Source organism: Hippocampus bargibanti, linkage group LG08 (assembly GCF_051943395.1).
Source record: "Hippocampus bargibanti isolate YZ-2025 linkage group LG08, ASM5194339v1, whole genome shotgun sequence".
NCBI classification, from domain to species: Eukaryota; Metazoa; Chordata; class Actinopteri; order Syngnathiformes; family Syngnathidae; genus Hippocampus; species Hippocampus bargibanti.
In genome coordinates this window covers 1,423,064-1,436,503 of record NC_142741.1, presented here as the reverse complement: position 1 = coordinate 1,436,503, position 13,440 = coordinate 1,423,064, and the positions used below count along the sequence as shown (strand labels likewise).

Genomic DNA, 13,440 nt, shown 5'->3' with positions numbered 1-13,440 from the left:
TTAGAATTGTCCCAATGAAACTAAAGTGCAGATAACAAAAGTTGTTTGACGAGTAGGGGTGGGGGGTCATGAATGCAACACCGACGAAAATTAGGAAATGCATTTTTTTCCCGTCTTTTGACTTCTCCATGTGAGAACGCCTCGTTTAGGGAAGTGAAGGCAACGCGTTTCATGGGAATGTGCATCCTACTATTATTATTTTATCAGTCCTAAAGTTTTGTTGGAGTAACCCAAATTGGCTACGGTGTTGCGTTCAGTGTCAGTTACCGCGCAAACCGGCACCTTGCCCTTCGTATTTCCACGCATGCGCACAACGTTCGTTGAAATGATAAAGGTAAGGTGTTGCGTTCATGTGTACTCGTGTTGTTTTCTTTTTTCGTGTGCTTCTTACACGCAGGCAAAAGCTAGGGAGGGGAGGTGTCACCGTCGTCCCCCCCCACCCCCAGCATCATCACCCCCTCCCTCCTCTTCCTCCTCCACCCCCACCCTCCTCTCTCTTTTTTTCGCAATATTGACGCAAGGCAAAATAGTGGAACAAAAGAAACAACTTCCTCGAAGCTTTTGCTGAAGCTGCACTTGGCCGTCAGTCAGCAAAATGGCAGCGTGTTGTCAACTCAACTTGCCGGGTAGAAGGCGGTGAGCGGTCGGCGGTGGTTTGGAGGGTGTCACCCCAGCAGAGAAGAGGCAAAGATGCGGACCGACTACTCCAACCAAAGCTTGAGTAAGTCATATTCATATTATTGTTGTTAAACGGAACTTTTTCAAGTGTCGATTTGAGGATGAAGTCGATGACAACTACGCGCATAGAATGACAACTTGCATCGTTTTTTTAATAACAATTTCGCATTTATTTCATTTCATTTTTTATATCAATTGGTTTCGCACCACACACAACAGCGAATGAGTGTCCAAACAAGTTGCGCTACTAGTTAAACTGCAGTTGTTTTCGTTTGTTATTGTCAGTCCCGCCAAGCAGCATTCGCCGGCTCACAAACGGTCACCGTCGCGAGCTTGAACATCGACACGCGACAAAACGAGGCTTTTTTAAAAAAATGATTTCCCCCCCACATTGTTCGTGATTCAAAACTTTACGGTGCCAGTCGGTAAGTACGTCGTGTCGGTGCTTTCGCGAACAAAGAAAGGGGCTTTGCGAGTAGTCGGCGACGCGGAGCGTCGGTGGAAGGGAGAGGAGCACTAGAGCGGGGCTGTTTACAATAATAACACGGCTGAGGTGACGTCACTGGATTGACAGACGCCACGACCAATAGCGGTACTCGATAGCTAACGGCAACACGCTATATTTGGAAATGGGGTTACATCATCCAGGTACTGCTTTGGCAAATAGAGGGAGGGACTTCCGCAGCGGCTCTCAATTTGTCGTCCGGGAAAAAAAGACAATGAATGGATCATTAGATGAATGTTTTTCAAGCTTTTTTTTGAGTCAGGGCACGTTTTTTTACATTGGAAAAAATAGCGACACACCACTAACCCAAAAATGTTATAAGATGACACGGAATAGTATATTTAATTACACTATAATGTCTCCATTTATTTATATTCAGTCAGTGTGAAACCTGGGCCTGTTTATATAAACACAAGGGCCTTCATCCGAGTCAGAATCTTCTTATACAGAGCCTAATTCGGAGTTTGCAGTTGCCCTTTTTAAAAACTTCTCCATGACTGTCACCACCACCTCTCACGTGTATCAAGTCTCTCATAGGAACGAGGCAATCAGTTACGTGTTGCCCCACGGACCAATATTAAATTACCCTCCCAGTCTCGACAGCACGGACGGACACCAGACACACATATATTTGCAGAAAATGATAAATAAATGTTTTGTAACATTTTTAAATAAAAAAAGTGACATTTGATGATTTCTCACGGCACACCTGACGATCTCTAACGGTACATTAGTGTCTAATCATTAGATTGTTCACACTGAGGGGGCGAATTACTGCATTGAAAAAAATTTTAAGTAGTGTATCATTTTAAAAGCATTTTACAATTACTGGAAATGTCCCAATTCGAGTAATCAATATTTTATCAGCATTAACAAAGGAAGTGTGAAATTCAATGCACTTTTCTTTTAAACCAGAAAGTGTCATTATGATGTCAGTATTGTACATAAGTGTAAAAAAGATCAATTAATATATAATTAACAATTTATATTCTCCAAAATGACAAGAATCTGTTGTTCTGTAATATTTGAACAAGGCGCAGCATGTGACTTGCGTTGAGTCGCACCCTGACTTGACGCTAGGCTGTGTATTCGTCACGAGATACAATGAAAGCAGCTTTTTGTTTCACTGATTATTTATTTATTTATTTATTTCCAATATGTGGTTGACTTAACCCCCCCCCCCCCTCCTCCTCTACACCCCCCCTCCCACCCATAGGCCCACCTTGCGGCCATCTTACTTAAAAGAGGTCAAAAGCCCATGTAGTATGTTCAGACTGACCTGCTCGCGACTATTAGCCATTGATGAATGTATGTCCCACAAGTGTGCAGGCTGTACCTCACCAAAGCGGGGGGGGGGGGTCATAGCACGGCCCGCTTTAACCTCCCAGACAACCCCACCTCCACTAGACACACACACACACACACACACACACACACACACACACACACACACACACACACACACACACACACACACATTCCTGTTTCATGGTTTTGTGAAGTCCGGATAACTCTAGATAAGGAGTGAGGACCACTCTTGCTGATAAGTTTAGAAAAGACCCAGTGTTAAAAGTGTGTGTATCCCAGTAAAATGAAAATACACACACACAAAAATCATTTTGGGTGAATTTGTGAGGACCTCTATGAAACTTTAACAGATGCAAATATAGACCCTCTCGAAGCCTTTAGAATGAAAAACTTGTGAAGATTGGCCAAAAGGTCCTCACTTGTCACAAATGTCCTCACTTGCGGTATAAAATCTTAGTGGTCCTCACAAGACTAGTCATACACACACACACACACATACACGCTGGCCTGCTGACAGGAGCACAAGGGGGCAGCTGCTACAGATGTCTCAGAGAATTAGGCGGAGGGGAGGGGGAGCCTCGTAGACATCAATGGAGAGTCTCACTAAAGTCCTCAGCGGGGCTCTTTGTGTCCTCTAAAGACCTAAAAAAGGGTGTATAGCTGCGCTAATGTGTTGCTCATTTGCGGTGAATAATTAGCAGTGTTGCCACAAGTGGGCCGGCCGACTGGCTTTTGAGCCACGGCACGCCAGGAGAAATTCCACGAGAAACCGTAAAAAAAAAAAAAAAAAGTGGCGGCAAACGTTAGCTGTTTCGTCATGATTGAGAAAGAAATTTCCTCGAGAGGAACCATTAGCTAACATTCATTTCTTCGGGAATTAAAAATATGACGTAGAGCGCGATTCCCGAATGTGTTCATATTTTGTTTTTTCATGCTTGGGTGCTGATAAAGCGCTGGCCGTGGCGTCTGACAATTGTTTTTTTCTTTTCCACAAGTTGGCAGCAGTTTGCTGTTTTCCATGTGAACACTTTGTTACAGCTTCAGCTGTTTTAAAGCGCTATATGTATCGCATTGTATTTTGTACAGTTGCCCGCATTTCAAGCTCAGATAAGTCCAGACCGATATAATTTAGGAATTAACTCATTTTTCGGATGAAAGAAGGCCGTCTAAATTTTCTTACGTTGCATTGAATGTTTATGTATTCCTAAAACTCAATATTCTGTGTCCATCGTGCAACTTGAGTGAAAATGACAAAAACCCTGGCACTTGAGTGGACACAATTTTGCATATCGTCTGGTAGTGAATGAGTTAACTGGCTCAAGAAGCATGTTTTTTTTTTTTACGTGGAACTTAACAAGCGAGCAAGAAGACACCATGTAAACTTCGTACAGGAAGTCCCCATATGAAAAAGTGTATGTGTATGTGTGTATTTCATGAAAAAAAACTGAAGTACAAAAAATGAAGTACCCCCCAAAAATGTTTTTTGTCATTGTCACTTGAATTCCATGACCCACAGAATATTGCCTTTTAGGACTACAGAAAGATTCAATACAGTGTTAGAAACCTTGGACTCTCTTCTTTAATTTTCGTTAATTCCTAAATTATACGGGTCTGGAGTTATATGAGCTTGAAATGAGGGTGGCTGTCCAAAATACAATGCAAAACATACATATTGGTTTATATAGCGCTTTAACAACTGCTGAAGCTGGAACATAGCACTAAAATGGAAGAAAGTGACATGCTGCCCCCTTGTGGAGAAGAAGAAACATTGCCAGAGGCCATCTTCATCGCTTTAATGGCACCCAAGCATGAAAAAAAAAATCCTAACAAATTCGTGAATGGCGCTCTCTACGTCATATTTTAAATTCCCGAATAAATTTGTGAATGGCAGTGAACGAGTCAATATTAAAAAAAAAGCATAAAAGTGCGACACCCGAACACACAAGTCAAACTTATGACACAAATGTCATTATATGCAACTCAGAATTTCCCTTTGCATGATGACTTTGTGGCTCGACGCCACAGTCAAAACACAATACACTGGCTCCTTTCAGGCTCACTCTGAGTCGGAGACAAGGAACACGGGTGATGCGTTTTTGTCGATGTTGTTGTTTGTGCCGGCAAAATACAGTGATACCTCGGTTTACGAACCACTTTGGCTTACAAACTTTTCGGTTTACGAACGTTACATTTCTTAAATTTTTTACCTTGGCATACCAACTATTTTTCGGGATACACACGGAGCGCCACAATGAGTGATGCGTCGTTCGCGAACGAGCCCGTTCTCCTAACATGAATATGGCAGCCGACTTGTTTTGTCCTCTATTCCCCGCCCCCGGTCTTCGGTTAAAGCCACGTGATTGGTCAATAACGCAGCAGTGAGCGGGTGGTAGGGGGTTTAAACATTGAAAGAGGCAGGCACAGATAGAGAGTGATAAAATGGATAGAAAACAGTGACTTTTGGACTCGTTTCAACTTTGAAAGCAGAGTGTAGACTGCAAGGTTAAAATATTCCATCAATCAGGCTCCACAAATAACCCGCACAAGCCACCTGTACACTTGATGCAAAAAGCTATCAACCCCTAAACAGAACACAACTGATGAGGAACACAATTGATGAGGAACAAGGTAAAATTATGGCAGAGAAAGCACCGACAAGGGATCATTCCTCAAGATGATGAAAGAAGAAGGTTACGTTCCTCATCAAGTGTTTCATGCTGATGAAAGCGGCCACTCCATTCCAACAAACCATCAACAACCATCACAAAGTTCAATAAAATGACTTTATTATACTGTACAGGTTATTTCTTTAATTATAAAACCATACCACATTTATGATACATAAAATAAGGTATACAGTATTTTGTGTAGTTTTACGGCTTAGAAAATTAGAAAGTAGAAAATTATGTTTTATGGGGACCTGGGAACGGATTATTCTCATTTTAATGGTTTCCTATGGGAAATTACTTTTTGGGATACACACTTTTCGCCTTACACACTCTGTCTGGGAACCATTTAAGTTCGTAAGCCAAAGTATTACTGTAGCAGCAATGGATAAAGCACGCCGTCTCGAGTAGCAGTAGTAGGTTTGTGTAGTGGCATGTGACTTGTGTTTTGGTGAGTCATAAGGATCTCCTGCCCTAATGGAAGGCGGTGTGCACTCATGTGATGCTGACACAATGCGCGACCGATTGTGTGGCAGTCGTGTTCGCTCTGCTTGGTTGACTGTCAGGGCACCCGCGACCTCTAGGTTCTTTTACGTTTTGGTTGGACTGGATTTTTATGTGGCTGCCGCTGCCCACCCACAAAAAAAACTGATCCTGTGACTGTAAAGTGACATGGAGAGTTTTTGAAGGCGCTTAGAAATGAAATTGATTATTGTTATTATTATTATTATTATTAGCTTTCTATCAGCTAGCCAGCTATCTATCTATTAGCTATCTATCTATTAGCTAGCTAGGTTGGGGGGAGCAGAGGACTACTCCCCACGGCTACACTGATTACTTCTATTGTCCTGCCTGAGTATGAGGTCTACGACTGGCCTGATTGCCCCATTTGATCTGGTATCACCTCATCAGCATAACTAAGCCTATGTTGCCCCAAGAAGTCGGTTGTAGGAACGAGCCAAGTTGAACCTCATCCCATCATGGCGATTTAGTGAATGGTTTTGCTGTTTTACGAAAATAGCTTCTTTTACTCTCCTTTCAAACCATCTATTTTCTAGGATTTTAACCTCATTGTCATCAAATGAGTGGTTGCTAGCTTTTAGGTGCATATGTACTGCAGATTTGGCACTTGTAGTTTTGGCCAACAGTTTTTTTGCGTTTCTGGCATTACCTGGTGCTTTAAACGGGTTGTCAGATACATATGCAGAACACTTCCTATCCACCTTAAATTCGGTCGGTTGTAGGAATGAGCCAAATTGAACCTCGCCCCACCATGGCGATTTAGTGAAGGGTTTTGCGGTTTTATGAAAATAGCTTCTTTAATAGTAATTCAAGTGAAAAAAAATGTGGATTTGATTATGTGACGCCAGGCGCATGTAATGTAGAGCACGTGTTTATCTATCTGCGTGTGTGTATCGTCGTACTTCCGTATGCTGTTTTCTGCTAGCTCATCGCTGCCTCTCCACATGCCTGTTTAACAACACGGAGCTCCTCCTTGCTGACTTCCTGTGCGTGCTGAGTTTATCTGTAAACAATTGTCTGCCCCACCCCCACCCCCCGCCCACCTCATCATCCTATTCTTCATACTACAACAAAATACACACATATACACACATTATGGGTAACCTATTACTTCTTGTCTGGTTTTATAATTCCAGTTTTATTTCTGGTTTAACTTATTCACTGCCATTCCCGGATGTATTTGGGTTTTATTTTTCCTTACGAGGAGTACTAGATAGCGAATAGATAGCTAATAGCCAGCGAATAGATAGCTAAGCCCATGGCTTTATTGCTTCAACTTTTCAAGTTTTATTAAACATGATGCACTTTGTGAGCATGAGACTCATATCAATAAATAGAGTAAATAGATCAATCAAATCAATCGCTCAAAAAAAATCACAATTAAAGCCAACTAACTGACCAAAATTATGCTTTTTTTTCAACCCGGAATAACTCAAATAGATAGAAAGCAAGCTAGCTAGCTAATAAATAGCTTATAGATCGCAAGCTAGCTAGATAGCTAATATGTTTCCTGATTCAAATAGCTAGCTAGCTAGCTAGCTATATAGATTGGCCGTCTATTTTCTAAGCCCCGCCCACCATCACATCCCCACGTGAAAAGACAGGGGGTGCTGGGCAGGGCTCCGTGATCCACCGAAACTGCAACAACCGCGAAGTAGCGAGGGATCACTGTAAGGGCATTTCCATACGTTTCAAAAGGAAAAGATGACTTGTGCTCTCCCACTGTAGTCTGTATAAACAAAACAAAAAAGCGCCATCTTGTGGTCACTGGATCTTTATGCCCTTAGTCTCTGTATGTTCATTTTTTTCCCAGTGATAATTTCCCTTTGTTAATTATTGACGTTAACAAGAGATAAAGAAAAGTGGTGCCACGAGTGGTGGGTCGGTGTCTTTTCTCCCTTTTCTTTTGTTTAGTTAGTCGAATTGCAGTTTTTTACTCAAAATAAAACGTCAGTGGCTATGGTCCTGTGTATGGACACGCATTTATTTGGATTCGTGCATAAATCGTTCGGGCTCATGAAGGGTTAATATATTTGGTCTCTCTCGCTGTCTCTCGGTGTCTCTCTCTCACTCTCTCTCTCTCTCTCTCTCTCTCTCTCTCTCTCTCTCTCACCCCCTCCCTCGCGCTTCAGCTGGTTGGCCTGCAGAGTACGTTGAAAGATGACCAATCAGCGACGAGCGCTGCCGCCCGCCGCCAGCCAATAGGAGGGCCGGCAGCCTCTGTCGAATTTGAATGAGGACAGTATCTTTCGGCGCCATTTTCGAGTGAGCGGCGGTCGCTCGAGCAGCTGCTGTGTTTTCCATGCTGCGGACGTAAAGAAACGGAGAATACACACAACACTAACCCTTCTCTTGGCATCTTGGATGGACGATAAAATAGTTTTTTTGACATGGCAAAGAGGAGAAGATGGAGAATACAGAAGGAGAGAAAGGTATTTGGCACGGCCCGACGTTTTAATGTTGACGGAGAAGGGTGGGGGGTGTTGGAACCTAGAGAGCAACCGCGCTGGACGAGACGTTAGTCTTTTTTGGGCCAATACTAGCTCGTTAGCTTAGTATATTAGCATCCACCGGAGGGGGTGTGAGGGGCGGGGCTGGAACCCGCAAAACACAGCGCTCTATTTTCCACCGTTTTTTTTTTCATCTGCGAATTGCGGGTGTGGTTGCGTGTATTCGGCGGGGAGGTGTAGAGTATTCGTGAAAGTTTTAAATCAAAAGTTAGGCCAATCCCCCCCCAATGTTTCTCTCTTTTTTTGGGATTCAATTTGAGCGGGAGGTGCAAGCAGCTGCCAGACTCGCTCGCACGGAGCTGCGCAGTGTCAACAAACGCACCCGGAAACCTCAGCTCACTTTTAGGAGGGAAAACGCACAACCGCAAACTGAGACAACTTAAAGTATCATTTCTTTTCAAATACCCCACCGCCCTTAATATAACATTTTTAATGCGTCAGAAATGTGATTTTAAATTTCATTCTGATAGTCCGAATGTGTTGTTGCAACAATCGGTGACCAACCGATGGCTCGAGGGCCCATACACGGCCCACCGAGCATACATTTAATCAAGAAACACTTTAATTTGTTGAATTAATTTTAGAGCTGTTTGATTAGATGTGTAATTTATTTGTTAGAAAATAATTCAGGGTTCAAAAAAAAAACGAAACCATAAGGGGGAAAACATTTTTTTGTATCTCGGTGAAGATTTGTTTTCAAATAATATCGCAACAGTCTCTTATATGAATTTTGATTTTAAAATACGAATAATAATACATTTTATTTATAATACCTCGGTTTACGAACCCCTTGGCTTACAAACTTCTTGGTTTACGAATGTTAAATGTATGAAAATTTTACCTTGGCGTTCGAACTTTCTTCGTACACGGGGTTGCCTCAATGAGTGATGCGTTGTTCGCGAACGAGCCTGTTTTTCTAACAACAAAATGGCAGCCGACTGTTTTTGTCCTCTGTTCCCCGCCCCCAGTCTTCGGTTAAAGCCGCGTGATTGGTCAAGAACGCACCAGTGAGGGGAGGTGGTTTAAACATTAAAGAGACAGGCAGACGACAGAGAGAGAGAGAGCGATAACATGGATAGAAAACAGTGAAATTTGGACTTGTTTCAACTATGATAGTTCAAAGGGAGTGTGTAGACTGCAAGGTTAAAATATCCCATCAATCAGGCTCCACCAACAACCCGCACGAGCCCGTTCAGCTTTATGCAATCTACATGTACAGTACACATTCAAATATTTTTGTATTTCTCTCCAAGTGCTTTATTTGTTCATCCAAATGGCTTCTAACAATTGCGTTTAAAACTCCCTGACATCCACTCAAGCATTCACAGTAAAATAAAATAAAAATAAATAATTTGTCCACAATGAAACCGAGTAATTGGCTGCTGTGTAAATGTCACTTGGATGCCGTAAACATCTTCTAGTAATTCTAATTATATGCCCACACCCTCCTTTTTTTACCGTCCTTCCTATCAGCAGTCATTTTAGTTTTTTTTCTGGCATAAATGAGCTCATATTCATTCTGTTTATGCGAGATGCTTTTTTTTTTTTTTAATCTGGTGCTAATCTTTTTTTTATATTTAATCATTTGTTGAATAGCAGAATGGGCCAGATTAAATACTCCGGTGTGGCCTTTATGGCCCTGTAGATTTTTGTTTGTGTCCCTGCGTCGAAACCAAGATCGGTTTAACATTGTTACGTCATTGTAGGGCTTCCTGTCTTTTTATGGCATTTGAATAGATTCGGTGGTTGGTATTATCAGTCTACACAGAAAATAGTTATGGCATAATATTTTGCTTCTGTGTAAATTTAAAACATTTTTTTTGTGAGGTGTATTCTATAATGTACTGAAAATGACTCGTCATGTCATTTTTAATGCATATTTTGAAACACACATTGAATATCATGCGCAGCAAATGAATCTGATCCAGAATCAGTCGCCATCGTAGACTTGTATTAACTTTGCACAGACGTTTTATCTTAATTCCTCAGCGTCATACAAGGGCCAATTCATTTGTCCCAAGTTCAAACTGTCACCACTGTAAAAAAAATGAAAGGGAGCGGATGTTTTAGCATTTACTATAACGTAGAACTACCGACTCTTTGATGACACGTATTATGTATATGTATTCATAATAATTATAATAATAATACATGACATTTTAAGCGCCTTTCAAAGGTGTCAAGGACACTTTACAGACACACAAAATAAATAAAATACAATCACAAATAGAATACAATAAATAAAATACAATTATAAATAGAAACAAGAGAACTACATAGAAAATGCAATTTTAAAGGACAACCGACGTCACTTTTTTGTTTCCTAACTGACATCAGAAAAACGTTTCATAGCATCTAAAATACCCAAAACACACAGTATGATATTTTTATCCAAATGCAAAACAATAAAAATGACTTCAAGTGTCCAAAATCTGCAAAAAAATTGAACTGTGAATCTGGCATTTGCAGAAAGTCCCACCCCAAACTTCAGATTCTGAGAATATGCTTTCTTGTTACACATCCAGTTATGAATATGATTCAAATAGTTCTGAAGAGGAAAGCATACATGTTTGCAATCAATTAAATAATTTATTCCGTGCCATTTTGAGGCAACATTGGGGGAAATGGATCACCAAAAAAGAGGCAGAAAATGGCGACCGAGCTCCTGTGAGGAATTTCTCAGCCCGTTTCCACAGGCTGATAAATTCCTTATATGGAGCTTGGTCGCCCTCTTCTGGCTCTTTTTGGTGCAACGTGACGGTTTCAGACCAAACAAGCACAGAAAAATGCATTGACGTGATGGAAGGACTGCTACAATGTGTCCTTTTTTCGGTCAGGGGCGTTCCTTTAGTGACGTCACCTACGGGCTCGTCACCAAGTCAAAAACAAGACTTCAGGAATATTCAGCGCGAGTGAAATACGCTCAGTAGAAGTCATTTGAAGCCATTTTACAAATTATGGACCCAACTTGTCCGGAGACGTCGGTTGTCCTTTAAATAGGTGGGTTTACTCAAATATACTTGCTGAAAATGGGTAGTCACATTAATTCCCTTCTGTGGTTTAATTTATGTATTTATTTATTTGCATTTTCCTCTTTTGACCATCACTTTGCAGAAGAAAATAACCCTCGTCGGGGGGGGGGGGGGGTCACTTTTGAAGTTACTCTTAAGCTGATGATTGTTTGACCTTCAAATTTTATTTGGCTTTTGGGTGTGTCTCCATGTAAATAGATGATAATTATTCTTGTAGTTAAACGACTATTATAACTGTGGCCTTAGTATTCCGGTTTGGCTACCTGTTCTGTCATTTATTATTATTTTATTTAACAAGACTCTTTGTCGAGCGTCGTCAGTCGTTGTGCCATTTTAGACCGTGTGACAATCTGTGACTCATCACTCTTGTCTTTTTTCTCCCCTGATTCCCTCCAGCAAAATGGACTCCCACCTCCCCCCTACACCGCAAACCCCTCAATTATCAGTGCGTCTTGTCTTCTTCCCTGTCTTCCACGCTCGCATATGTACCCTCTCCTCCCCCCCTTTAACCTTCAAAGAACAACCGACTTCTCCGGACAAGTTGTGTCCATAATTTGTAAAATGGCTTCAAATGACTTCTACTGAGCGTTTTTTAATACGATTCCACCACATATAGCTATATTTTACATTTTAAGATTCGCGCTGAATCTTGTTTTTGAGTTGGTGCCGAGTCCGTACGTGACGTCACTGAAGGAACGCCCCTGACTGAAAAAAGGACACATTGTATCCATCACGTCAATGCATTTTGCTGTGCTTGTTTGGTCTGAAACAGTCACGTTGCACCAAAAAGAGCCAGAAGAGGGCGACCAAGCTCCATGTAAGGAATTAATCAGCCTGTGGAAACGGGCTGATTAATTGTGTGTGTGTGTGTGTGTGTGTGTGTGTGTGTGTGTGTGTGTGTGTGTGTGTGTGTGTGTGTGTGTGTGTGTGTGTGTGTGTGTGTGTGTGTGTGTGTGTGTGTGTACGTATGTGTGTGTATACGTATGTATGTGTGTATACATATGTGTGTGCGTGTATAATTCAAAACCTTTGTTCCTTTCATATTAGACAAGGCTATGTCCTTAATAAATGAAGCTCCTTCACCTCATTTCAACATAGTTATTTGACATAGGATGACATCAAAACGATCTTGTGCTTTTGTTATACTTGTCATTGACAAAAGTGGCCACCAGGTGACTATTTCTACAAATAAATAACAGAAAGGGCGCTTAGAAATTAGCCACGGCCGAGTTATGAATATACAACGTGAATTCACGACGCTATCCCGCGTTTAAATGCTGCCCGTTTCTCACTAACGTCCTTTTTGCCAATTTGTGTTTTTCAGGCTTCCACATCCGATGAGAAGACGAGCAAAGTCATCCATCCAGCGGCGAAATGACCTGTTGTGGCAGTGCCGTAGCAGCACGGAATGGTTTGTGGGTTACACTGAGATGCAGGCCATACCGTGCTGCCACAGTGAAGCCCGACCCGCTCTTCCCAACGCCCGCCATCCCATAATTTTACTTGTTAGCGTATCGTCATCGTCATCTCAGGTCACTTGACTGTAGCAGCACGTAAATATTGGAGTGGATTCTCTCAGCCCAAACCTCCAGTATTGATCGTGCTGCTGAAGCAAAGATGACCAAACGCATCCAAACAAAAAAAAAAAGATGTCTTTTTGTTACCGTCAATAAACATGCTGCAAAAATTAGATTTTATTTTCCTGTTTTGTCTTCCGGGTTGAGAGAGTAGCGCGAGTGGCTGCCGCTGCTCACCCACAGAAAAACTGATACTGTGACTGTATAGTAGTGACGGGAATCCCTGCTCTTTTCAGGGAGTCGGTTCTTTTGCCAGCTAGCTAGCTTTCTATCTATTTGAGTTACTTCCGGGTTGAGTGAACGCTGGCGCGTGTGGCTGCCGCTGCTCACCAACCGAAAAACTTAGCCTGTGACTGTAAAGTGACCTTGAGAGTTTTGAAAGGCACTTATAAATGAAATGAATTATTATTATTATTATTATTATTATTATTATTATTATTATTCATGAGTGGCTCCTTAGTTGTTTTTTTTTTTGTTGCTTAAATTAATTAGCTAGCAAAATCATGTCAAATTATGTGAAAAATGAATTACTCATGTAAATAAAATACACAATATCAAATATTTTTATTGATATGTGCACAGAGAGCATCCACTAACTTTCATTTTCTCTGTGGTTACTCTGGTCTGATGATCAGCTGTCAC

At 41.5% G+C, this 13,440-nt stretch overlaps 1 long non-coding RNA gene across 1 annotated transcript; it reads left to right on the top strand.

Annotated features, from left to right (window-relative positions):
• The first annotated feature begins 485 nt into the window (after positions 1–485).
• On the top strand, positions 486–12,911 carry LOC148894245 (uncharacterized). Its single transcript, XR_016115871.1, has 2 exons — positions 486–721; positions 12,546–12,911. It is a non-coding gene; the product is annotated as an uncharacterized LOC148894245 (long non-coding RNA).
• Positions 12,912–13,440: the final 529 nt, after the last annotated feature.